The sequence below is a fragment of the Tachypleus tridentatus genome, chromosome 6 (assembly GCF_004210375.1).
Source record: "Tachypleus tridentatus isolate NWPU-2018 chromosome 6, ASM421037v1, whole genome shotgun sequence".
Classification (NCBI taxonomy): domain Eukaryota; kingdom Metazoa; phylum Arthropoda; class Merostomata; order Xiphosura; family Limulidae; genus Tachypleus; species Tachypleus tridentatus.
The window spans coordinates 64031968-64059244 of record NC_134830.1 but is presented as its reverse complement, the minus strand read 5'-3'; the positions used below and the strand labels follow the sequence as shown (position 1 = coordinate 64059244).

Sequence of the window (27277 nt, the reverse complement as noted above, 5' to 3'; positions counted from 1 at the left end):
TAATTAGGAATATTGAGGATGTCGCGGTATATGAAGTTTTTAACTTTAGGTAATGTCATAATTCAGCAAGACCAGTCGTGTGTTGAGTGCAATGTGGAGATTAGCTTTTATCCAAACGTTAGAATGAAATAGCAAAATATATATATAAAAACACACTCTACATTCAATTAGTTGGATAATACAATCATTTGAAAGCACGTGAGATCGCACAACCCATCCAAGCTCAGCAACAAATATCATTTTTCCTTTTAATTGTTTTTAGACAGCAGATAATAACTCATTGCTCTTAAAGAACATTGAAGAATAATACATAATGAGATTAGTAAATATAATTACAACGAAACCTTGCCAACATGACTGAACCTAATGGTCTTGCGGCATTTTCGCAACGACACTGAAGTATAATATGTCTGAAGAGAGGGATATATCATGAATCAAACCCATTTAAAAAGTCCTTGAAATAATTATAAAATTTTATTTTTTCTGCATAAATACTTATGGACAAATGAAACAAATCAAACATTTCCTTAACTAATTTTTTTTATACAGAATATTTTCTACCATAAAAAAAAGAAAAACCTTCACGGGCTATATAAGCTTGCCAAAGCGCCACATTCTAGTGAGCAAAGCATTCTACAACTATTTTATTAATATTTTTTTTTACTTTACACCCGCCATATTACTAGGTAGTCAATTTCAAATACAAAAATCATATACGAATCTAAGTGATAAAAATTATCCAGTACCAAAATGGATAAATATGTTTAACGTATGAACGCTAACGTATTGTTTGTTTGCTTTGGATTTTGCACAAAGCTACACGAGGGCTATCTGCGCTAGCCGTCCCTAATTTAGCAGTGTAAGACTAGAGGGAAGGCAACTAGCCATCACCACTCACCGCTAACTCTTCGACTACTTTTTTACCAACGAATAGTGGGATTGGCTGTAACATTAGAATGCCCCCACGGCTGAAAGGGCGAGCATGTTTGGTGTGACGGGAATTCGAGCCCGCGACCCTCGTATTACGAGTCGAGTGTCATAACTACCTGGCCATGTTGAACGAAATATTAAAAACAAACATTTGGTGTGTTTTACATTTTATATGTACATGGAACGGTTCGTTGTCAAGACATTATACATATAAAAATGTGTGTAATTGAGCATTATAATATTGTCGTTTATGAAAGAATTAGTGTAGATATTTAACTTGAACAGATAATATATAAAAGAACTTCGTGACAAATACAAGTGTAAAAAAACACTTAAGAAAAAATAATATATTATTACTAAAAGTTTAGCTTAACTTTTAGAGTTCGTTAATTAACACGTAGTGTTCATGATATGATCTATTAAATGTATCCCACTGGGATAGTGGTAATTCTACAGATTTACAACCCTAAAATCAGGGTTTCGATTCTCCTTGGTGAATATAGGAGATAGCTCGATGTGGGTTTACTATAAAAAATACACAACATACACACATACACTATTACAGTTACGACAGAAAGGTTTCGTAACCCTGCGTCCCGAGTGGTTTTTTGCTCATAACTTAAAAAATATCACGAGTAAGCTAATAGAAGTAAAATATATTATAAATATTATACTACAACACATCTCACAAATTTTTATGTAAATTAAACAACAAATAAACTGTTTATAAACAAATAACCAAAGGTAGGAGGAGCAGAAAGTGTTCGTACAGTTCAGAACGTGTAAAGAAACTGATATTTCCGTAAAAAATTTGTTTAGTTTAGTGAATAAACTACATTATACCACTCCAGAACTGGACACTGTGTTAATAATTATTGGAATTTAGCCAGCAAAAAATGTATTTTTGGCAATTTAGCGTCGTCCACGCATTATCTGCTTGGTCATAATGGCGAACAGGAAACAACTGTCCAGTGATTTAAAAACCGAATTATCGTAAAATACAAGTCTCGTGTGTCTCTTTCCGGTATTGCTACACAACTTAATGTGCCAAAATCTGCTGTTCAAAGCATAATTGCCAAGTTTAAGCTTACAGGATCAACTGCTAACCTCCCTCGTTCCGGACGCCCCACCAAAATTCCAGAGAGAACCAAGAGGAAGGTTCTCAGAAAAGTTAGTAGGAACCCTCGTTTAACACGTAATGACATACAGAAACTAGTAAAGGAAACTGAGGTTGAAGTTAGCACCTCTACAGTTACGAACACGTTACACTCTTCTGGGTTCAAAGCATACCGACCTCGCAGAAGTCCATATTTAAAGCCTGTTCATTTAGAAGCACGATTGAGGTATGCAGGAAAGCATGTAGATAAACCCTTTACATATTGGAAGAGTATTATTTGTTCAAACGAGACTAAAATCGAGCTTTTCGGCCTGTAAGAAGGGGAAACGAAATATTTCAAAGAACACCGTCCCTACAGTTAAACACGGAGGTGGCTCGATCATGCTATGGGGATCCTTCAGCTCTTCTAGTGTAAGCAGCCTTCACCGCGTCAACGGAATCATGAAAAAAAAAAGAGTACGTTGATATATTAGGCACTTGTATCAAAAATGATGTTCGGAGCTTGAGGCTTGGGTGTCGTTGGATCTTCCAGCACAACAATGAACCTAAGCACACATCGAAATATGTGCAATCCTGGTTGCAGAGAAATGATATAAGCGTTCTGGAGTGGCCATCGCAGTCAGGGCTCATCAGCGTCATCCGAAAAACTTGCAAGAGTTGGAGGCCTTCTGTAAAGAAGAATGGAAGAAAATACCAGTCGAGTACTGTCAAACGATCATGAAGGGCTATGAGGAGAGATTGCGCTAAGTAATTCATCTGAAAGGCTACACAACTGACCATTAAAGTTGTCGCACGAACACTTTCTGCCCCTCCAATGTTTGGTTATTTGTTTATAAACAATTTATTTGTCGTTTACTTTACATAAAAGTTTTATGTAGATGTGTGTTAGTATAATATTTATAATACACAAACTTTCATTATCCTAATCATGATACTTTTTAAGTTATGAGGACAAAACTACTCACGACGCAGGGGTACGAACACTTTCTGTCGAAACTGTAACTGTGGATTGTGAGTTCGAGCCTTAGGGAACATATAATAGTAGGACAAGCTTTCCAAATATATAATATATATATACCACACAACTAGCTGAGAATGTAAATCCTGTTCCTTAGCAACCATAATTCTAAATTTATTCCTCCTGTTACATAAAACTTCATATTCTGTACTATATCCTGATGCCATTCTGTAGAATTTTAAAGCGTTTATTATTTCATGTTGTGAAATAGAAGAATCAAAGTAGGCAAGCAGATTCAGGGTATCTCTGGGAGTGGTGGGGGATCTAGACCCACTTAAGATCCTGGGTGCGTCATCTTTGAAAATGAGTTCATAGCTACTGTTCATCTACGTATTCGTAAAAATAACTAAAGCTTGATCACTACCTTTGGGACTGTTAATCTTGAAAGGTCTTTGGAAGCCACAGTTTAACATGTTAATGAAAAATTATTCGTAAAACCGACTCTTTACAAATTGTTATCTAACATTTTGCTCAATTTTATTTGCAAGAAAGAAAATGCAAATAATGAGTCCAAGATAAATCATCTTATCGAAATCTGGTATGAAAGAATATTTATTCGTTTTAGATATATATATTTGTTTTAACGAACAGTTTTAAAGGAACAAGCGACATTGATAAAATAATATCAAATTATGTTGATATATACTCTTGAAAGTAAGAAATATATATATTGCGAAAGAACATCTTAATTAGTAATAAATTATGGCACTTTTTCTCAGGAACGTAAATCAAATTTTAAGAGAAATATTTAATTCGTTCACAGTTCGTGTGCGTTACCTTACCTAAACGAGATAGTGTAATGAAGATTTAGGCACTAATAATTCACTACGTGTTCCTTTCAAAATAGTTCTTTTTCAATACAGTCAGCAAAATATTTTAGATGGCAAAATAAAATGGCATGTAAATTACATACTTAAAAATACTTTTTTTTCTAGTGTCACAAAGCATTCTATTAAAAAAAAAGGCCTTGACACAATGTTGGTCAAAATCACTGGATGGAGCAAAATTATGGGTTTGTTTATTTATTATTACCATATAGTTGCTTCGCTATTTATCACCCCAATGCTCAAGTCTTGTGTGCATGAGTGTGTTTGTCTTCCGCTGGTACAGCGGTAAATCTACGGATTTACAATGCTAAAATCAGGAGTTCGATTCCTCTCAGTGGACTCAGCAGATAGCGTAATGCGGCTTTGCTATAAGAAAAGCACATGCACACTCACTCTTAGATAGCAGTGTGTTCTGATTATGTGTTGAATATAAAACCTTTATTTACAGTTGTTTAGTTCACCTGAACTGAGACAGGATGAAGTTCATTTCATACAAAGGAAAAAGAAAGTATTGTATTATATGTATAAATGTTTTAGTTATTGCACAGGTTTCTATATAATTTGTTTGAACTAATTTTAACCATAAATGTTTCATAATATTACTGAATTTGATTTCAAAGATCTCTAACATTTTATTTGTATCCCTGATTAAAAAAAGGTGATATCTTGATAAAGTCGAAAACAAATGTGGTTAGAGACTGAAATTCAGTTTTTATAATATATATATATATACATACGTGTACAAACATTTAAAGCTCGAAACAAATTTTTTTTCTTAGAAGATAGATTATTGGATTATCCGAAAAGAAAAGTTCTGTGTTAACTGAAATCGAAGTGAAAAGTTCAGATTAGAGAAGAAATAAAAGGAGTACATACAACTTAAAGGTAATACTGGATCTTGACTATACTGAAGACTAAGCACAGTTTATAAGAACGATTTTCGTGGTCAGGTACTGTACTTGAAACGACATCGTCCGTCATTGATCGTGCCATGATAGCCATGATTATCTACTATTGCCCGATATTGCAATTTCCACTAGAAGAAGGTTCTGTAAAATACGACGAAGTTAATCTTAGAGCACATACATCTTCACAGTTGTTTTCTAATGACCCTCAAGTGGACAATGGATATCTGTTTTCAAGACCACTTTATTCTTACCCTGCCATCTTTCTCACGAAAATGACTGTTTATTTCAAGTTCTTGCTGGATTCATGTGAACTTCAGACTTTTAACCTTTCACCAAGTGAAAATACTCGTTTATCATAGCATTAACTGTAACAGAACACATGCACAGCTTCATTGCAATATATCTTGAGGTGCACGGATAATTTTTTTCATAACCATAGCGTTGGATTATCTAGGAGGTATAACTTTCACACTTTTTGGCACCTTATGCCAGGAGTTTCCAAACTTTTTAGACCTGCGGAACTTTACTTCAGAAAGAAAAAAATATTCCGGAGCCTTGATAAAAAAAAATACACTAAAAATAGAATCAGTCGGTCACTAGCACCAGATGACGTTTACTTCAAGCTTTTAGAATATAAATTATTAAAAATATCAATATTTAAAGAAAATATTTTACTTCTACTCACTTATTCAAAATTTTCTGATTGAAAAATTTATATCAGTAAAAGTACAGTGTACTTATTTATTTATTAATGGCTCGGATAAGCTTGCTTTTTCTCACAGAGTAGTTCAGTATTTGGAGTCATGTTGTTATCTGCAAGTGCAAGTCATCTTCAGTATTTAGCCTGTTTCTAAATTTGGTTATTGTAGCTGTACACAGTGAAAATGTTAGCTCATAAAGATATGTTGTTGGAAAACGCATAAAAAATGTCAAAGCTCTGTTACTTATTACAGGGTATTTCATGGCCATTTGAATCCAAGATTGTGTAATTTCTTCCTGCTGAAATTTGTTTTTTTAGGATGCAATCAGTTGAATTTTTTATCAGCTGTTCTTTTTCTTGGGTGGACATTCACAGCTCTGGTAACATCTGATCGAGATTCGCCTGCTTCCAAGCTACCAATAGCGTTGTTGCGTTGTGCTTCAGTCAGTCTTGGCGTAACTGTATTGCGTGTCGGTGGCTTAACACTGAGCTATGGAAATCGAGAACCCATCACTTTTATAGGGATTTTGCACATGTTGCACTTGCAGAACATGCAGATCTCTCAAACAAATTTATTGGACACGCATGCGTTTTGGCGAAAAATCTGATGTTTTCCTCCTTTTCCAAAGTGCACAACTTTTATTGTCATTTTGGTCTGACAATCAGTGCCTTAACACGTGTAACATCACATACTCTGAGCTTCTAAAGTTATTACATATATTTCTCTTTAAAATAACAAAAATATCCCTTTTGCGTTTCTTGTTTTGAAGAGTATATAATTATACTTCATATAAATATACTTTGAAATTGAAACAATTGATACTGCATCTAATTGCATCACAATGTTTCAAATTTCGACAAGGTTCAGCTGTGACATCATGTTTCATTTCTTTTGAGATTCAGCCACTAGTGCAGATCTGACGTTTAAAAGATAGTTGACATCACTACCCAGGATTAACCGATGTTTCATACGAAAATTACTAGGCTGTCTTGCATTTCCAATGACGCATGCGATCTTGAGATGGTGCCATATCAACTAGCAACCAGTGGTGCCACTATCGAAGTTAATTGAGATTGTATTAACACTTTACCGCGAGAACTTTCTAAAGCTAAATAAAATCATCTGACGTTAGGCAGAATAAAATATTAAAAGGCCCAATACGCGATAAACGTGTTATATTAAATACATAAATATATATATTTTTCTTTTTTCTACAGAACATTCTGATTCAATTTTATAGTTTTAGAAAAACATATTAACATTCTAAAATTCCCTCGCGAAGCCCCAGATAATTATGGCGAAGCCCAAGGGCTCCGCGGAGCATAGTTTGAAAAACCATGCCTTATGTGAGAAGTTTCTCGCTTTTATGGAAAAGTGTTGTGTTGGAACTACATTGTTTAACAATTTCACTATTAAGAGCATCTCCTGTCAAAAAAATCCTGTGAACCTTAAATCATACCCTGTGATATTGCACCTTAGATAGTTGGAAATTCGGTATGACCCAAATATGTAAATGCTAAAATTGTCTTCTGTGCATTACGCTGCGTTTCGCATCTGAGGCGACGTTCAAAAGCATTAGAATGTACAAATCGTTTTTATAAAATTTGATTATTCCATTAGAGAAGTTTGATCTCTTTTGTTTTGAATTTCGCGCAAAGTTACACGACTGCTATCTGCGCTAGCCGTCCTTAACTTAGCAGTATAAGAGTAGAGAGAAGGCAGATAGTCATCACCTCACACCGCCAACTCTTGGGATACTCCTTTACCAAAGAAGAGTGGGACTGACCGTCACATTATAACGCCAACACGACTGAAAGGGCGAGCATGTTTGGTATGACTGGAATTCGAGTCCGCGACCCTTGGATTACGAGTCGAACGCCTAAACCACCTGGCCATGCCGGGCCTCTTTACAGAATTAACGTGAATAAGAATTTTACTAGAAAGAGCAATAGGAAGTAAACTTACAATTATTTAGCGAAACGCGAATTCCGTAAGAAGAAACAAAACAACAATCCAATATCGGAACTAGCCAAAAAAATTACTAAACTTTTCAGTTCAAACAAGTCAAGGTCGTACCCTTTTAAAATCAATCTGATAAAAGATAAAATTAGCTTCTGATGGAAGTATTTTAGCAACATAAAATTAAAAATAAATCTTTCAGTCAGAAATCTCCTGTTAAGGTCACTGGATTCACTTTGGACAGCAAGTAACTTGATGTTAACTGAAAGTTTTGAAAATTTATAATAAAAAACAAGTCATGATTTTATTGAAGGATTTTTGTGGGTATTTAGGGATATGATAATAATTAGTTAACACAAAAATTTTACAGAAAGGATCATTTAGAAAAGGCAATTTTAATAAGACATCAGAATAACCCTGCTTTTTTCAGTACTATCTTTGAATAATCAAAGTTGTGTATCATGTTGCAGCTGTATTTTTACATAATCTTTACATAAGTAAAACATGAAAAATGATTTTTTATATGTAGAAGAAGTACTGATATTTGAATCAACTTAAATACGGGATTATTCGCTTTTCAACCTTTTCATAGTTATGTATATTTAATACTACGTGTGTCTGAAAGATTGTACTTATTTTCTAAAGCGATTGATTTCTTTTTTCATAACACGAAGATATTTTACGACAAGCACTTTTCCAGGCCACTGACGAACTTGAGGATTGTTCATATTTTATATATTGTAGAAAGGTAAATAAAACTTTTATTTTTAACATTACTTTAGGCATCAATGAATTTGTGCACCGACCGACTTTACCTGCTACCTACTGATACTTCATCAAAAGCTTGTTAACAAGAAAAAACAACAAAAATCATAATCATGTCGAGCGAGATTTCAACTCTTCGAGGAAAATGCAGTTCACCAGGTATTTCAAGCTGGAATGGAAAAAGAGAAGTTTTAGTCTAATAAAACATTCGTATCAAACGTGTTTTCATCGTACCCATGTTGGTCTGAAGAAAGAACTTGAAACATAGAAAGGAGAGCTGTCAGTGTTTAAAATAACAGTACAGTCCAACATTTATTCATTGATTCAGACTAATCTTGAAGATTTTCACCTGTGATATCCTTACTTTTCAACGCTTTTTAAAGTGTAAAGAAAACACACATATGTTTGCACCTTTAAGCTTTTACGTCACATTTAGTCTAATGATATGAACCAAAATATCAACTGAATCATTTTATTGGTTATTTGTTTAAGTTATTCTGTAATGCAGTATATGACATTAAAAGTCAAATATATCTTAAATATTGTGTGTTCAGCTTTGTATCCCAATGCTTACAATTACTAGAGTAAAACGATATAAAAATTACTGTAAACTTACTTTCTTTCCAAACTGTCTTAAAGTATTAATAATAAATAAACCTATGACTTCCTCATTCATTTATATTTAAGTATGATGAAGTAAGTTTTGAGATATATATGAATTATTTTTCCTTTAAACATAACTTTTCTTAATTATTTATTAGTTTACAATGTGTAAAAGGATAAAACGCGAACATATTTAATTAATCAATTTCGTCTAACGATATATTTCCATGTTTATATTCTGTACTTACTTATTTTCTAGTTTGAAGTACATATTGTTTTTTTTCATTTTTATTCAAACATTTCTGTTTGTGCTCATTGTTCAGCGTCCAGACAATAATATGAATTTTTCTATTTCTTTAAATGTAGTTTATTTACGTTATAATGAATTATTTCTACACATTATTCTAAACAAAAACACAATTAAGTATACTCTATTCTACGTCACAATGAATTATTTCTACACATTGTTCTAAACAAAAACACGATTCAGAAGTTTAAATCTGGTAATACAAGAAAACTTAATATCAGATCAAGTGACAACGACAAGATAGATATTGTGGAATGATACTCACATATGTGTTGAAATGTTAAGAAACATTTGCAGTTTTATAGAATTCATTACACATTTTATCCCCTCAATCCAGGGGAAGTCCCGAATTAATTGTTTGTTTTTGAATTTTGCGAAAAGTTACACGATGGCTATTTGCACTAGTCGTCCCTAACTTACCAGTGTAAGACTAGAGGAAAGGCAGCTGGTCATCACCACTCAACTCTTGGGATACTCTTCTACCAAAGAATAGTGGGATTGACCGTTACATTATATCGCCCACACGAATGAAAGGGCGAGCATGTTTGATGCGACATGGATTCGAACCCGCGACCCTCAGATTACGAGTCGAACACCTTAACTCATGTGGCCATGCCAGGCCAATTATGTGATATACATAAACTTTATTAGCTGTTAATAACTGGGATGATAAGTGCACGATGCCACTTTCCTATTCCGAGTAGTAAAATCCCTGTATTATACATAAACTTGTAGGATCAGATAAATCAACTTACAGTTTTCTCGCCCGGCATGGCCAAGTGGTTAAGGCACTCGACTCGTAATCTAAGGGTCGCGGGTTCGAATCCCCGCCACACCAAACATGTTCGACCTTTCAGCCGTGGGAGCGTTATATGTGACGGTCAATCCCACTATTCGTTGGTAAAAGAGTAGCCCACGAGTTGGCAGTGCGTGGTGATGACTAGCTGCCTTTCCTCTAGTCTTACACTGCTAAATTGGGGATGGCTAGCGCAGATAGCCCTCGAGTAGCTTTTCGCGAAATTCAAAATAAACCAGACCATACAGTTTCCTCAGCAATGTATTGAAGAAGAAAATATATGGACACTGTAAAGTTCAGATGTCAAGAAAATAAAACATTACTGAGATAGTCTCGAAAATTTCCTCAAATTATCCAAATGACAGTTACTATATATCTTGTGCTTGAGTTCGTACAAAGGATAAACTACTATAGTATTCCTTGGTTATCTTATAAATAGTAGTTTACATTACTCGTTTCACTAATAATGTATATAATGCAAACCAAAATATATGAATATTGAATTAATAGAACACTTTATTTTTAAATACATCTGTATGTCTCTGTATGTTTGATTTTCACACGTTTTGTACACAGTCACTTTCAGTATATCTCTTTGTTGTTAAATGTAGTGAACCTACTGGATTTACTATTTTAAAACATATTGTAATAGGAATAATACTGTGCTAGAACGACAAGGTGAATGCTCTTATTTAAAACCCCCTAGTTAGTCACAGTTTGTTTTTGTGGGTTTTGTTTTGCCAAATATTTTAAAAGCAGTAATGGTTGGCTATTTACTGAACCAACTTAAACTGCCCCGTCAATAGAAATGCATTTTGAACTTCGCAGGTTTTGTAAAATGCTTCAAAATATTAAAAAAGTATAATTAATAAAATTTTGTTTAAAAATATTGATTACAATGAGTTGTTTTACTGATGCATATATATCAAATATTCATTGATTTTCTTTATTGTTTATATGACCTAAACCACACGTCTTCAAAGTCTCTTGGTGTTACATTTCGTGCAATTGTGATATTTTTTACAATAGATGGCGCAGCAATTTGGTTTCATAAAAGGAAAAAAAAAGTTTGTAACAAGATGAATTTTCGAAAATCAGCGATAATATACAATCTTGCATTGCTAAAACTCCAGGTTTCGATTATCTGCGGTCGACAGAATGTAGCTTTCTCTAATAAAATAACACAACGAGGCATCTAAATATTGGAATAACGAGAAAGATAAACCATATAATATATATATGTATGTATAAAGTCAAAAGATGCAATTGAAACTAGTTTAAGTCATATACATATATATTTACATATAATATATAAAGAAGTAGTTCTACAAATGTAGCAGTTACGCATAAACTGTTTTAATGGTGTATTTCTTAACAACGCAGTGTCTCCATATTTTGTCGTCTTGCATTTACCATTTATGTGCATCTAATAATGCTTATTTCTAAGAAAAACAAATGATATATCAAATATTCTATGTTAATTTCATGCTGTGTGTTTGTGCGCATGTGTGGTTTTATAAAACAAAAGTATTGGGAAAACAAAAAACTTCCATAAAATGAAATTACTCAAAGAACATGGCACCTGCGAGAGAATATCAGAAGAAAATTTATTAGGTCACTTTTCCTGTCTAGAGTTCCTTAGCACTAGAAGACTGTCTGGCAACAAAGGAGCTCTTCTCATAGATTTTATAAAGCAACTTCATGTGAAAACGATACTGGCTTTTCGATTACATCAGATGAAGAACTGCTTTGTAACTATCTTTCTATAAGTACAAGTCTTCTAATGGAGAAAGAATTATTGTTGTCGGTATGAAACATTATCCAAGAAATGAAAATAAAAAGTTTACCAATCCGTTATAACCAGCAAATGTCACCTTCTGTCACGTTCATCTGTTCGAACATTCTTGGAAGCTGTTTTCTGACTTGTGACAAATCTACTTCAAACACAGCTGTAGCGACTTAGAATCAAAAGAGTAAGCTACTCAGCACCTAACTGCCTCTTGTCATCAAAATACTTCGGATATTTATACTATGATATGCACTTGTTTTTCCTATCCAAAGGTAATATAACTCTGGAATTCCAAAGCAAGTTTTACATTTTTTGTTTCCAGCTTTATCCACTGCAAATTCAGATGTTTACTTTTACTTTGTTTGGGACTGAAAAGCCCGCCTTTATCTTCGTGAAGTGAGAAATTCTAGAATTTTATACCTGTAAACAGTGAGAAAATATTTGTATTCTCATTGGTTGGTCAGGTTGCAGCTTCGAGGTATTTATTGGTTTCATAAGATTATTGCTGTGGCGTGCATGTGAAAAACAAGGTTATGTTATACATATTTATTTTCTTGATTTGGCGGACAACATGGTAGAAAATCTTCATTGTAAAACTAGATTCTACAGCAATGAGTTACCTACGAGTTTGTTTGTTTTTTATCAGGTAACTCAACTCTTGCGCTTCTTAGTTTTTATAACTGGCAAACGCAAAACCGCGTTATGTGTAGATGTAAGAATGTGTTAATTAAATACCTTGACGTTAACTGTAAGATTAATACTATTTATGTTGCTTACAGATACAGGCAGGAGTGTATTTATGAAATAACGTAACATTAAGTTCAAAACGCAAACTAGATGTGTTGCTTACAAATACAGACAAGAGGATTTTTTTAAATACCATAACATAAGCTGTAAGACAGAAACTAAATTATTGAACACTGAAGTTTTTTTTTCAGTTTACACTAACTTTACATTAAGTTAATGCGAAACACAAGCGTCTCCCTAGTTTAACTTGGCATTGGTGCTTTTTCACTACGTGTGTCACGTCTTCATGTTATTTTGAGAATTTGTTTTGCAAACCTAGGTGTTTCTTACATTAATATCCTTAGCGTTTCAATGAAGTTCAGCCTCTATTCTTACCTACTGAAATGTCTTATTGTAAACTGTTTCTGATAAAACAGGATGTTGACATACTACAACCTATATTTCTGAATCTCATTGATTTTAGGTGTTAATAATATTAAATTTCAATGAAATAAATATTTTTTAAGGTTTTCACGTATACCCTTATATGCTACGGGAAAACTTTCAAATACATCACAAGCAGATATATTGGTATTTGGCATGTTATATATTTTTACTATATTCATAAAATACTGAATTTTTAAAATTATAAATTTATAGACGTTTTTCTTTTTAAAAATCACTCATTAACAATGAACGGCTTTCAGATTTAATACGATATCATTATGCACATGTTTAATATGCTATATTAAAAGGATTTGGGTACATCGCTACCTCTTTAGATCCGTTTCGCTACTACTAAATATGCTCTTCTTTTGAGGATCATATGCCTTTAAGCGATCCTACAATGTAGTTTCCATTGCAATAGACTCCGTCGTAAGGCTGCCCTCTTCTCTTTAGGTTTTCGTAATCCATCTTGTATTGGAAAACGAGATTTCCCAATGCCCATCTCAACAGTCTGACCACACATACGTTCATAAACTACTTATCCAATTTGTGTTTCAATAGAAACTTCTGAGATATGCATTGATTGAGTGAGAGGAATGGAAGCTTCTTGTGTACAAATGACTTGTATTGGTCTTCCAGACCGAAATTCTCATAATTATGTGCATACTGTTTCCAGGGGCACGCTGACGGCTTTTGTTACTGACTTTTGTGTTTGTCGATTCTTTTATCAGTGAAAATGCCCATGGTAAATGTTGTTTACCATTACTGGAGTATGACTTCTTACAGGTCTCTTTCTAAATGGTTTTGGCTTCCCACGCTAATCTATATTCCTTTGTTTCCTAATATCATTACGTACAAGGAATATCACCGTGTCGAAAATCCTAAATTTTCAATACGAATGCGTCTTTACTACGTGATTATATGAATATCTTGCTGTCTAAATGTAGTTCTTACACATTATCTTCCACCACAACTTAACTGTACTCGTAGCTAACACGATGCTTGCTGATTTACATATTTAAAATCGTTTTAATATCACACACTCAACCCTCTGTACTAATAATACAATTGAAGTTAAGCTGACTTCATCAAATACATTCTGTAAGGACTATAACGCTGGGGAAAAGCCCGAAAACCTTTTTTTTTTTTTTTAGAAAGATTCATAAGAACAATAATACTTCAGCAGGTAAAAGGTAGGGAGCCACTAGTGGTTCAGTGCTGCAGGTTTATGACACTAAAACTCGGATTTGCTTAATAACAACCAAACAACATCCAGTATTATTTATTACAATACCTTTCTTATATAACTTACCTGGTGGAACAACAATGCATTTACAGACTTACGACGCAAAAATCCTGGGTTTCATTCTCTACAATGGCTTAGCAGACAGCCATGTTTGGCTTTGCTGTACAACAAACAAATATTAAAGGATAAGAATACTTGAGTACAAAACGTTTTACATTTTATAATGGGTTCTGAATTCGACTGAAACATAAAGCTAAAAAGTAAATAAATAATATACATCACAATATGACCATACGTTTTGTAAAGATTATAAGGTACATCTGACTGAAACTAAATAAAATTCGCAACCTATTCTTACAAACCTTTTATATAATTACATATCTGAAAGCCGTATTGTTGTTTATTCAATTTTATTTACACATTAACGAAACCTTTTCACAAATGTGATAACATTGTACTTGGTCAGAATTTAATTTTAATACATACTAAAAATAAACCTTATTTCATTTCTCTGGATGTTGTTATCTGAAATAAATTACTTGAAAAGAACGTGTTTTTGACACGTGGGCTTACTCCGTAAGACTTATCGATTTTCTGACTAGAACATGATTAAGTTGTACAACAGACAGTAAGACTTTAGGGTACGTAGCTGAAGAAGGTTTAGTATTTTTCTCATATCCAAGTGAAATCTAATCCGTTTTGTCGCCAGTTTTTAATGCAAAATGCAGTACAGTAACAACATCGCACGAAGCTTATTAAATATTGGTAGGAATGTCCGAGTTTAGGAGCTTAGTGTCAGACATTTCGATAGCAGCTTGTCTAATACCCATCCGGAAAGTTTTTATCATAGAGTCATGGTTGAAACTGGTATAAGTTGGCGAGTAACACTGAATAGTTTATCATGCAGCAACTTGTGCCCCCGCAGTCTTTCTTTTATTCGCTCCGTAGATCTTAATATACAAATAACTGTCTAAGACAAAACAGCGCTCCTCTACAAAGGAAAACAATAAACCACTTCTAATGGCTTCAAACCGATTATTCGTGACTTAACAAATTCAGTGGAACAAAAGGTAAATGCGTGTAATATTTTGATTTATTTCTTTATTTTTACAACAAAAGTTAGCAGAGACTTTAAATACGAAATGAAATTAACACAATGTTCAGTTGAAATAATCGTATTTACGCTTATTACCTTATTGAGACCCGGCACGGTCAGGTGGTCAGGGGACTTGACTCGTATATTAGGGTCGAAAGTTCGAATCTCCGTCTCCAAACATGCTCGCCCTTTCCGCCGTGGGGTTGTTATAATGTTACGGTCAATCCTACTATTCTTTGGTAAAGGAGTAACCCAAGATTTGGCGATGAGTGGTGCTCTCTAACTGCCTTTCCTCTAGTTTTACTTACTAAATTAGAGACGGCTAGCGCAGATAGCTCTCGTGTAGCTTTGCGCAAAATTTAAAACAAACAAACAAATATTATGTTACTGAGGTTTGAAGAATTTTCGTAATTTAATGTTACTATTTCTTAAGGAGGCAAAACCAACAGTGGTAATGTCTCACATGATCATGAGCATACTATGGTTGCAATGATAAGCAATTGTTGTAGTTAATACACTTCATATATACTGTTCCTATTATAAACTAAAACCGGAACTTGAATATTCTTATTACGTTGATGTTTTCTTAAAGTAACATTAAAAGTACTGAGATTATGCACTTGTTGTTGTGCTTATTTTGTTTTTTTTGTGTTTTTTTGGGAAGAATATTCCCAAGTGGTAAATCTATCAAAGGAAACAGTATTTTAGTTAGTTGTGTATTAAAGATGTGTAGTTATATTTAAACTCCAAGTGGTAATGAACTTCAACTATATACGTTAGATAGGTTTAATAATGAAAATAGCAAAAAATATTTTAAAATGCATTACATGGTGTTATTATTTAAGACTGCTAGCAACCTAATAATAATAGCATTGCAATTGTTGAAAATTCATACTTCATGTTGAAGAAATAATGTGAAAGATATACGCCTAAACTAATACTTAGTTGTTGTTTTTTATCAACATATATTTTTGCACTTACACTTGAACATTTTTAACTACAAAACATTCCTGTTTTATGTGGTAGTAACATTTGAAGTACAATTCTACAAATCAACTCAGATTTAGAAAACTCCTTTCCAGTTTCCTTGTTGCTCAAGAAATAAAGCGCTTTACACAAAACCTCTCGGTTTCGCTAAGATATTGCTTTGAGTATGTTTGTACGCGTGTAAAGAATACAGATCATTCCGGCTTTGTGGAATGTTTTTAATGATGCTTTTAAAGAACGCATCTGTGTGTTGGAGTAATCCACATTCCGTTGGAGAAACAATATTTTGTGTACTAAGAATGTTTGGGAACATTTACACGCGTCAGTGGTTTTGCTTTAGTACATATTTTTTGTGGCTATACTCAACAATAAAAACGTGTAATGTGCCTAGTTCCATACTGCCAGTTAATTCTAAAGTTCCAATATTCTCGAGCCACAAATCTTTTGCATAAAGCATTGATAAATATATCTATCTATATATATGCAGTATTAAGTTGATGTTACTTTATAAAAGCTATAAACTTTTTACAACAAAAATAATATTTCACTATTGCAGTTTTTCTTTCAAAACATATAAACATGCAACTGGGCACAATAATGATTTATATTTTGTTATTTAGTATTCTTCCTTTCTAGAGACTTGAGTTTATGTGTTTTTTAAATGCTTTTCAGGTTCCGACGTGTTAGAATAAGATTTGTTCCGAACGTATATGTGCGTTTTCTGTAAGTATTGTTTGTTAGAAAATTGCCAATTACCGAGGAGAAAGCCCACGAAAACCAATAATATATTGCACTGAGAGAAAAAAATATCTGATAAAGAAACTGGCTAAATAATCTTATTACAGTCAAGAAAAAGTGAGCTTAGAGTTGTAAAGTAGGTCTTCTCTCAGGAATAAAAATCATTCGCAAAAGTTCGTACTGAAAGCGTGTGGTATACGATTTCTATTACATCTAGTCTGAACGGATTCTACTTGGGAAACATCTGACTATTATAAATAAAAACGTTCTAAAGCCCACCTGGTGTTGAAGAGATCGAACTTTCGTTTTTGCCGTTATTATTGTGCTTTCGTCAAGTTTTCGAATGGCTCTCAGAAACTTGTTTTTATAATGAAAAAAAATAATTTAAAGAAGGAACTAGAATAATTTTGTTACAAATAAACCAAAACCTACCTGATAGTTAAAATTCTTTATTATGGTTTTATGTCTATCTGTCATAATAAACGATATTATCTGCGCGTGTGGAACCGCCATAGTTCTAAGAGGATAGAGCCTAAAGACCTGAAACTTTGTTTTCACATAAAGGGGATTTTGATGGTGTGCACCTAGGTATTATTCTTTAGATTTGACTCAAAAAAATTGGCCAGTTCTTTTGCTCTATACTTTTTGCTCTATAACACTTAAGCCCCATAACTGTGCTTCCTGAAGATCTTTCAAAACTTGTCATATATTTTCCTAATTTTCACTTATTTATTCAACAGCATGCGGAAGTTTTCTGACAAATACTCTTTTTCAACACAAACATTGGAAAAAATACTCATAATTTAAAAAAAATTGAACTGAAATAAGTTTCTTGAACGGCAACAAGCAACGAGAATGAAAATATGAATCAGAGAATATTGAAGAATTCAAAGAATGAAAACATTCAAAGGACGCAAGAATGAAAAAAACGAATATGAGAAGCTCAAATAATATTAGTTGGTTTTAAAATAGTTGAATTGTATTAAGTTTGGAAAGTGGCAACAGACCAATCAGTTAAGGAACTAGCGCATTGTGGCAGCTATAGAAATAATTAGGATAACGAAGATGCTTAATTTGAACATCGAGACCTCGGCGAATCGTGAGAAAACATTAGAATCTCGCAGGGGAGCATGGGTATTTTATACTATTTGATAATATAAAAATAAACATTTAAACGACATTTAAATTAGTTTTTATAATACTATATATTTATATCTCTGATAATCATAGCAAATTTGACTATATTTCTTTGTATTACATATTAGCAAATCAGTGACAAAATCGCTGGTACAACATCAAGTTTGGAGTGTAAATTGTGTTAATATATCACGAAATACAAAAATTGTAAAAACTGCTTGCACAAAGCCACAACTGAATAAATTTATCTTGTGCATTGCGTATTTTAGACAAACATACACTGCTGGCCAAAATCAAAAGGCCAATGAACATAAAGAAAAAATATGTATTTTGCATTGTTAGACTCAACTACTTATTTGAGTAGAGCTTCGGAAGAAGAAAATAAGAAAAGGGAAAATAAAATAAAAAAATTTTAGCATTTAATAGGAAAAATGTGAACACCATAAAATTAGCTTAAATACTAGCTCGTCAAAAGTTTAAGACCATACCAAAAAGGAGTCTTAAACAGGGTAGGAAATGCCCAACAAGAGGTCTCAGTAGTGAGTTGCACGGACGTCATTGCGAATAACTGCAAACATTTGCTTTGGCATGGTCGATGTTAGTGTTTGCAGAAGGCTGGCTGGAATGTTATTCCAAATGGTGAAGATGACTTCACGAAGATCATGCACTGTTTGGAACTGACGTCATTTCTATAGACTTCCCTTGCCATCCACCCCCAAAAATTTACAATGGGTTTCAGTTCGGGCGAACACGCTGGATGGTCTAAAAGAATGACGTTATTCGGCAGGAAAAAGTCCTTTGTCTGCGGGCATTGTGGATTGCAGCGTTGTCCTGTTGAAATATCCAGTCATTTCCACACAAGCAAGGGCCTTCAGTCAATAAGGATGCTCTCTCCAACATACCAATGTAGCCAGCCTCTGTTTGACGCCCCTCTATAACCTGAAGCTCCATTGTTCCATGAAAGGAGAAAGCACCCAGATCATAATGGAACTTCCTCCACTGTGTCGTGTAGATAATGTCTTTGGTGGGATATCCTTATCGTGTCAGTAACGTTGGAAGCCAACTGGACCATCCAGACTAATTTTTTTTCTCATCAGAGAACAAAACTTTCATCCACTTTTCTACGTCAGCAAAGTTTAACCAAGCTGGTTTATGGTGTGGAAGGAGGCGTGGCCTTTGACGACATTTACGATTTTTAAAGCCTTTCTCTCGTAGATGCCGTCTTATTGTTCTGGAGCTGCATTTTGCGTTCGTAAGGGCCTTAATCTGGTTCGACGATCGGCTGGTGTTTTGCCAGACAACCCGTCGAACCCTCCTGCTCAACGACGGCAAAATTTTCTTGGGTCGACCACTTGAAATTCTCGTTCCGTATCCCTCAGGGTCTTTTAAGAAATTTGCAACAGCAGTTTTACTACGCCCAATCTCACCAGCTCGACAATTCTGCCATGTTCAAACTCTGTCAATTTTTTAGCCTTTGCCATGTTTTTACCCAATGAAACACAGGAGATGTCAGTGGGAGATGTTGACAACGCTAATGCTTGAACACAAATGATTAAATTTCGTTACGTATTTACCGATTAACGCTTCGTTTCGGTATGGTTTTAAACTTTTGACCAGCTAGTATTTAGGCTGATTTCATAGTGTTGACATTCTCCCTATTGAATGCAAAAAAAAAGATTTTTTATTTTTATTTTCCCTTTTCTTATTTTCATTTTTTGAAGCTCTATTCAAATAAGTGGTTGAGTCTAACAACGTAAAATGCATATTTTATCTCTATGTTCATAGGCCTTAAGATTTTGGTCAGCAGTGAATTTACGAAATGTTCCGTAAAAGCCAACAGATAACTAATTTAAATAAAAACTTTTTGAAATTAGCCATAGTAAAGACATAAGTACTTTGGACTTAAAACATTGTAATGATTCTCGTGGAATTGCACTTAGTGCAAATTTCAGCATACCTCTGTATAAAAATAAGTTCATGGATAAAACATAATAAATCTCTTAGCTGGGTTTGAAAAGCTGTAATTGTACTTTATTATCTTAAGCCTACTTAGATAAAGCTTGATCAAGATTTTGTTATTTAAGAGTATATTTGGTTGTGTTTGAATTTCGCGTAGAGCAACACGAGGGCTATCTGCATTAGCTGTCCCTAATTTAGCATTGTAAGACTAGAAGGAAGGCAGCTAGTCATCACCACCCACCGCCAACTCTTGGGCTACTCTTTTACCAAACTTCATTGAATTACTCTGATTTATCTTTTTTTGCTTATGGTGAAAAAATATACATAAAAACTGACCATTTGTTGGAGTCTACTTGGAAGATTCAGAAAATTTCGGTTTAGCTTCATTAAAAGCTACTCTCAAATGATCAGTGATAACAAATGTTAAAAAAAGGAAGAGTTGAAACATCGGCTGACATTATTATATGATCATTTTACAGCGCAGTGATAGATCGATTGATTAAAATTAAGTAGAGAGCTACACAATGGGTTATCTGTGTTCTGCTTACCACGGGTATCGAAGTACGGTTTCCAGCAGTAAGTTAGCAGACATATTGCTGTGCCAGTGGTTGGAGTAAGGCCAGACACGTGATACATGACGTTAAACTACAATACTTTGTTTAAGCAATATTTTCTATAATTATATTTCTTAGTTAGTTTGTAATTAAGCACAAAGTTACACTATGTGCTATTTGTGCTCTGCTCACCACGGGTACCGAAACCCAAATTCTAGTGGCGTAACTCCGAAGACTTGCCGTTGAGCCAATAGAGTAAAATTATATTACACAAAGATACACGGAATAATATTTTAATTACTAAAATTTATGATTTATTATGGCTTGTTAAAATCACATTCAACAACTTACGTAAGAATGAACATCTTTGTGATATTTTTTTCTAAAAATAAATTAATTTTTTTTACTTGCTGGAGACATATATATATATATTATTATGCTTAATTTGGCGGAGACTAATATATATTATCGTGTTTTACTTGACGGAAACTAATAAATTGTTGTTTTTTTGCTTTTTGAAAATCACGCAAAGCTACTCGAGGGCTGTCTGCGCTAGCCGTCCCTAATTTAGCAGTGTAAGACTAGAAGGAAGGCAACTAGTCATCACCAACCACCGCCAACTCTTGGGCTACTCTTTTACCAATGAATAGTGGGATTGACCGTCACATTATAACGCCCCCACGGCTGAAAGGGCGACCATGTTTGGTGCAACCGGGATTCGAACCCGCGATCCTCGGATTACGAGTCGAACACCTTAACACACTTGGCCATGCCGCGCCCACGTATTACGTGCTTAATTATTTCGTTTTGATAAACTGGACACATTTCTATAATTTAGTTACAGTTATTTTACAAACAATATATTCCTATTTCTCAGTCACATGTTCATCACAAAATACAGATTATCTTGAAGTTTACATTCACTCATTTTAGTTGACTGTAAATTTGATTTTTGTCATTTTCGGTCAAAAGCAGACACACGCGCAGAAATAAATTTTAAAATAGCATCAAAATAAATACATTAAACATGAGCAAACTTATTAACTGTTTTGTTTAGTTGAAAGGTAATAAGAGGGAGGGAAATAAGAGAGTAAAATGTTTGTATTACCTGAATATATGAACTGATCTTCTATTATATAATTATACACTATCAAGTTTCATCGTGCCTGCCGATTATATCACTTGTTTAACCAATGCAGTATTTAGAAGTTCTGTGGAAGTACATTTCAGTAGTTGTTTATTTATCACTTATTTTGATGTTAAAACTGCAGTTCTGTTCCATCAATATGAATTTAAAATATCATATGTTAGCTTATTTGTCAGAGAGCTCTTGATAGTTTTTGTTCTAAAATTATTTTGTCTTGTCGTGAATGCTTGTTACATGTATTATAGATAAGTAATACCATCCGAATTAGTAATCTGTGGTTCTTACAGGTTTAGGCCTCTTATATTAGGGTTCCAGTCACGTACCAATTGAACAACCTGTCTCTTTTGCATATAGGCCTAAAGTATATTACTTTAGTCACTGGATTCTGCTTTCTTGACAATTCATTCTATGTATTTTTTCTGTTTAGAAAAAGCACATTGGTTATTCTGTAATGTCGTTTCCAAGCAACTGCTATTATGTAAATAATTCGTTTTTATTCAAGTTTTGAAAATAGAGGCTTTTTCAGCTTTAAATCATTTTTCACACATTTATTCCCACGGCTGTTGTTCGCAAGATGTAAACATACTGTACTAGCTACCGCCTCTTCTTTAGCATGTATTATTTTAGCATAAGGAATTGTTACTGCTTAGAGGATTTACCATTCTTTGGGAATCAACCCAAAAGGCTGTACCTCAATGCAATTGTTCACTTGATTAACGTTGTTGTCATAGTGACTTAGGTGACCAATTTATTACAGGATTTTTCAGTTGGCAGTATGCCAGCACATTCTAACGAGAAACAACCCACAGATTATACGGCCCGTTTACTAGGAAACTCAGCTATGGATCAATAAGTTCCAATAGAAGCATACTGTCAAGAAAATAAGGTTAACCAAAAACCATTATATCAAAGGCTTTGTTTTTTCTTGAACTGAAAATAACAGATATATTTATTGAGATAACAAAACCCATTTGTTAGGAAATTTAAAAGTAGCATTTCGCTTAAGAACTTCTTATAATAATTTTAGCACAATGTTTAAAAAAATGCTTCCCAGGAAATAATAATTTTAAAAACTCAATTTGAAGACAAGAAACGGAGATAAATGATTCTTATTATTTTAAGTAAATCAAAATAGCTGCGCTTTAAAAACTTTATTGAAAGTGCAAGGGATAAACAATAAATTAAAATACTGGTAGGCCTTACTAATATGTAATTTTCTAGAAAATTTAAGGAGTTTGTACTATACGAGCATATAACAACTTTTATGTTATACAGAAATATTCTGAAGGAAACTACTTTTTTCTATTTTCGTTGTGTGAAATTTTGTTACGCATTACCATTTAAAATAGCACGAAACTGTGTTAGATAATAATTTATATTTAGAAGTTAATCAAATGTTAATATGTATCGTATTTATTATATTTGCTACCAAGATTAATAACCTAGTTTTCTTTCTTAATACAAATATATTTTAATATACAAACGGTAATACAATTTCTAGTAACGGTTATTACAAATAATGATTTATAGACAAAAGTTTTAGAAACTTGAAAACAATATCCTATCTGCCCTGGAATTTTCTTGATATCTTGATGACTAAATTAGTTTTGAGTTGATATAAGTATACTTCACCTAACGAAGAGCTAGTCAGATCTGCGTCGAGTTTGTCATCGATGAAGTTATATAATGTTTTAGTAAAAATACTAATGTACGATGTGAATCCACTAAAGTGAAATGGTTTGTAATTTCAAAATGTATAAACGTTCCTGGTGAATATACGTGAAGTTCCAGATTAATAAGCGCTAATCACAGATTTACTTCCTGGGTTTGTGGTATACCAATTACAGCAAACCAATAATATAAACTGTTTCTTGGCGTGTTGCGTTGGTTTTACTTAAAGGACTGTGCGTGTTTTCTTATAACAAAGCCACAGTTGGTTATCTGCTGAGTCCACCGAGGGGGTACTCGAACCGCTGATTTTAGCGTTGTAAATCCGAAGACATACCGATGTACCAGCGGGGCACTTATAGGATTGCAGAGAATTTCTAAAAATTACAGCCAGCACAACAATACTTACGATACACTTGTGTTTATGTAAACACATATATTATTGACTCTTACACTCGAGAATCTTTTATAATTTTAGTGAGTAGGCGGGAATTTCGGAATACATATTTAACAGTATAAGTTAGGTACATTTCTAAATATAAATTTAACTTACACAAGCATCGCTTTAAAATAGATATATAATAGTAAATCCGTCACAGTATTTTCTAGCGTAAAGGGAAAATGCTAGGAGTTATTTCTTGTTACCCTTTGTTGTCGACAGAGTAAAAATCAAATTATAGAGAAAATAATAGAAGCAGAGGATCAACTCGAACTAAAAGACACAAGCAACTAATCTTTTCTAGAGACATCTTTCTTAAATTAAAGAGCGGGTATTTCTCTGAGCTTTTTTTTCCCAACAACCCATTAAACCTCACAGCTCAATTTTATATATTTTTATACCAATGCAATAGTTTTAGAAGATCAACCTTTGGATGAAGCTAAAAAAAGCGATATCTTGAAAGTAAGATTTTAGAAACGTCAACACCAACAACAAAACACAACAAGCAAAAGGAAAAAAAAAACAATCAAAATATTGAAACCAGCCTCAATTTCATTACCTTATTAGCCAGCTATAGCAAGCAAACTATGTTATTAAATCAGCTGATTATAATTGTAAGCTACATCTCATAGATAAAAATGGAAAATAACATGAACAATAACATGGCCTCAGTTATACATGCTAGTACAACGGTATGTCTCCGGATTTACAACGCTAAAATCAGTGGTTCGATTCCCCTCGGTGGGCTAAGCAGATAGCCCTTTGTGGCTTTGCTACACGAAAAACACACACAGTTATACATTTGAAAATAAAACAATAAAACTTCTGAAGAAAATTAAGCGACAATAATTCAATTCACTATCAATCCAGATTTCCATAGCTATATAGACTGGGCGTGTCTAGTGGATAGTATATCGTACGATGAATATTAGAGTTCATAGTCGACATCCCGTTACTTCCAAAAGGGGCTTCGTCGTTTGTGGTTATGAATGTTCATTAAGAGTTATGGTCAAACCTCACTTCTTGGTCAGTCGAGAGTAGCCCAAAAGTTGGCGATGGATCGTATTGAGCAGTTTACCTTCTATTTTTCTATCAGTTCAACATTAAGAATATATATATGCAAATATCGCTCGTTTATCTTTTCACAAAATACTAGAACAAAAACATAACCCGACATAGGAACATTTCAAACAGATATTTCGTTACCTTGATTTTATAGAATCTCGTCTTTGATGTACCAACTGTTTTCAGTCGAACAATTTCACATTTTTTTCCTCAGAATTTAAAGACACTTCTATTCAACCAGAAGATATTCTTGTCATTTTCGCCTTTATCAATGTGACATACACATACCATCTATTTAATTCTAATATTTAATTCTAACCAGATAACAATTTTAAACACATCAATTTTTAAACATCCAACGAAACTTATTGTTGTTTTATTAATGAATATATTTTCTACTTTCATATAACATCATGTTTACAACTTGAAGATTCCTTCTATGAACAAAAAATGACGGAGCCATGGCATTCTCCAACGTTCACTAATTATTAACCACGATATTTATGACTGATTGGATTCTCAAGTTATAGAGCTAGTAAAACTGAAGCTTTTAACTCTGGAAACGGACATATATAAAAATGCAGGTTATACGTTTCAATACATACATTATAGACTCTATCTTGTATTGTTTGTAGTTGAGCAAAAAGTTACACAATAGGCTATCTGTGCTCTGCCCACCGCGGATATCGAAACCCGGTTTTAGTGTCACAAGTCCTTAAAGCAGACTCAGTCATCCACGCTCGGCAAATGTGTAATTATTAAAAAGTTCAAAGTGACAGCACAGAAAAGTTGTGACGCCCAAATGAGTTTGGTTTGAATTTCACGCAAAGCTATCGGAGAGGTATCGAAACTAACTAACACTAATTTTGAACTGATAGACTAGAGAGAAGAATAACAGTCCCTGGTAACCACAGCTACTTTTTCTCGGTCAAATAATGAGATATGGCCGTCAGTTTTTTAACACAAAAAGGTCTAGAGTGTAGAGCGTGATTTTGAGGTAACAGGTAGCTAGTCAATACCACCCACCGTCAACTCTTATGATATCTTTACCAATGAATAATGGAGTTGACTATCACGTCATAACACCACACAGCTGAAAGGACGAGCATGTTTAGTGAAAGTATTCAAACTTGTGACCTTTGAATTACGACTCAAGCGCCCAAACTAAGAGGCGAGAGGTTCAAAAGATAAAATATAAACAGGAAATATCTTTATCAGTAAGACGTTTGAAGCTAATGTTAACCATTCCTAACCAAACACAAAAATCAAAACTCTGTCAAAGCTCTTCACTCCCTACGTACACAAAGAGTAAACTTTTTAAGCATTTTAATTATTATCTCCTTACCATTTTCACTCAATCTAATCTAAATGTTCAGGATAATTTACAAGACTTCAAAACCAGAGCACATTTCAGTTGTTGCACAAATATTAGAAATATTCTTACAAAAGGAAAGACAGCATACAGATATTTTCCCATGTTCTTTGCATTGAACGTGAAATTTGCATTATTAAAACAGCGAACAAAAACTCCAAACACTGAAACTACGTCAAAGCCAAACGATCTTCCATTATAGGTCACTCATTTTAATGGGACAGTTAAATGATTTTACATACTGCATAACAATCGAAATTTTAAAGTTAAAGAAGTTATCATAATTAGTATAAATAAGACAAGAATCAACCGAGACATCATTACTGTCTTTTAATATCTACTTTTTCAACAGATTTTTTCATCGAAAGCTCAAGTTGTTCGTTATTAAGTAGAAAGCGCTTTCTTACCCTTTTGTACCTTCCCAACAATCTAATTCACGCCTATCCTTCTTACACTTCTGTGCCTTCACAAACATCTACTTCACTCCCATTCTTCTTTTACTTCTGTATCCTCACAACCATCTACTTCACTCCTATTCTTCTTACACTTCTGTATCTTCACAACCATCTACTTCACTCCTATCCTTCTTACACTTCTGTATCTTCACAACCATCTACTTCACTCCTATCCATCTTATACTTCTGTATCTTCACAACCATCTACTTCACCTTTTATACTTCTGTATCTTCACAACCATCTACTTCACTCCTATCCTTCTTACACTTCTCTACCTTCACAACCATCTACTACACTCCTATCTTTCTTACACTTCTGTATCCTCACAACCATCCACTTCATTCCTTATCCTTCTTATACATCTGCTCCTCTACAACCACTTATTTCACTCCTAAGTCATCTGTTTCCTTCCGCTCGATTATATTCAACATATGTTTTTCTATCACTACTATCACTCATTCAGATAAAATCTATATTTCAAAAGTAAGGAGAAGAACATGTTGTTCTCTTACTAGCCTTT

The 27277-nt window shown here is 33.7% G+C and overlaps 1 pseudogene across 1 annotated transcript in view; it reads left to right on the top strand.

The window, feature by feature from the left end:
- LOC143252690 (cell adhesion molecule Dscam1-like) overlaps positions 1-8765 on the top strand; it is a 117808-nt pseudogene extending 109043 nt beyond the window's left edge. The window contains exon 26 of the transcript XR_013029106.1: positions 8243-8765. The product of XR_013029106.1 is annotated as a cell adhesion molecule Dscam1-like (transcript). The remainder of the gene's footprint in view (positions 1-8242) is intronic.
- The last annotated feature ends 18512 nt before the right edge of the window (positions 8766-27277 follow it).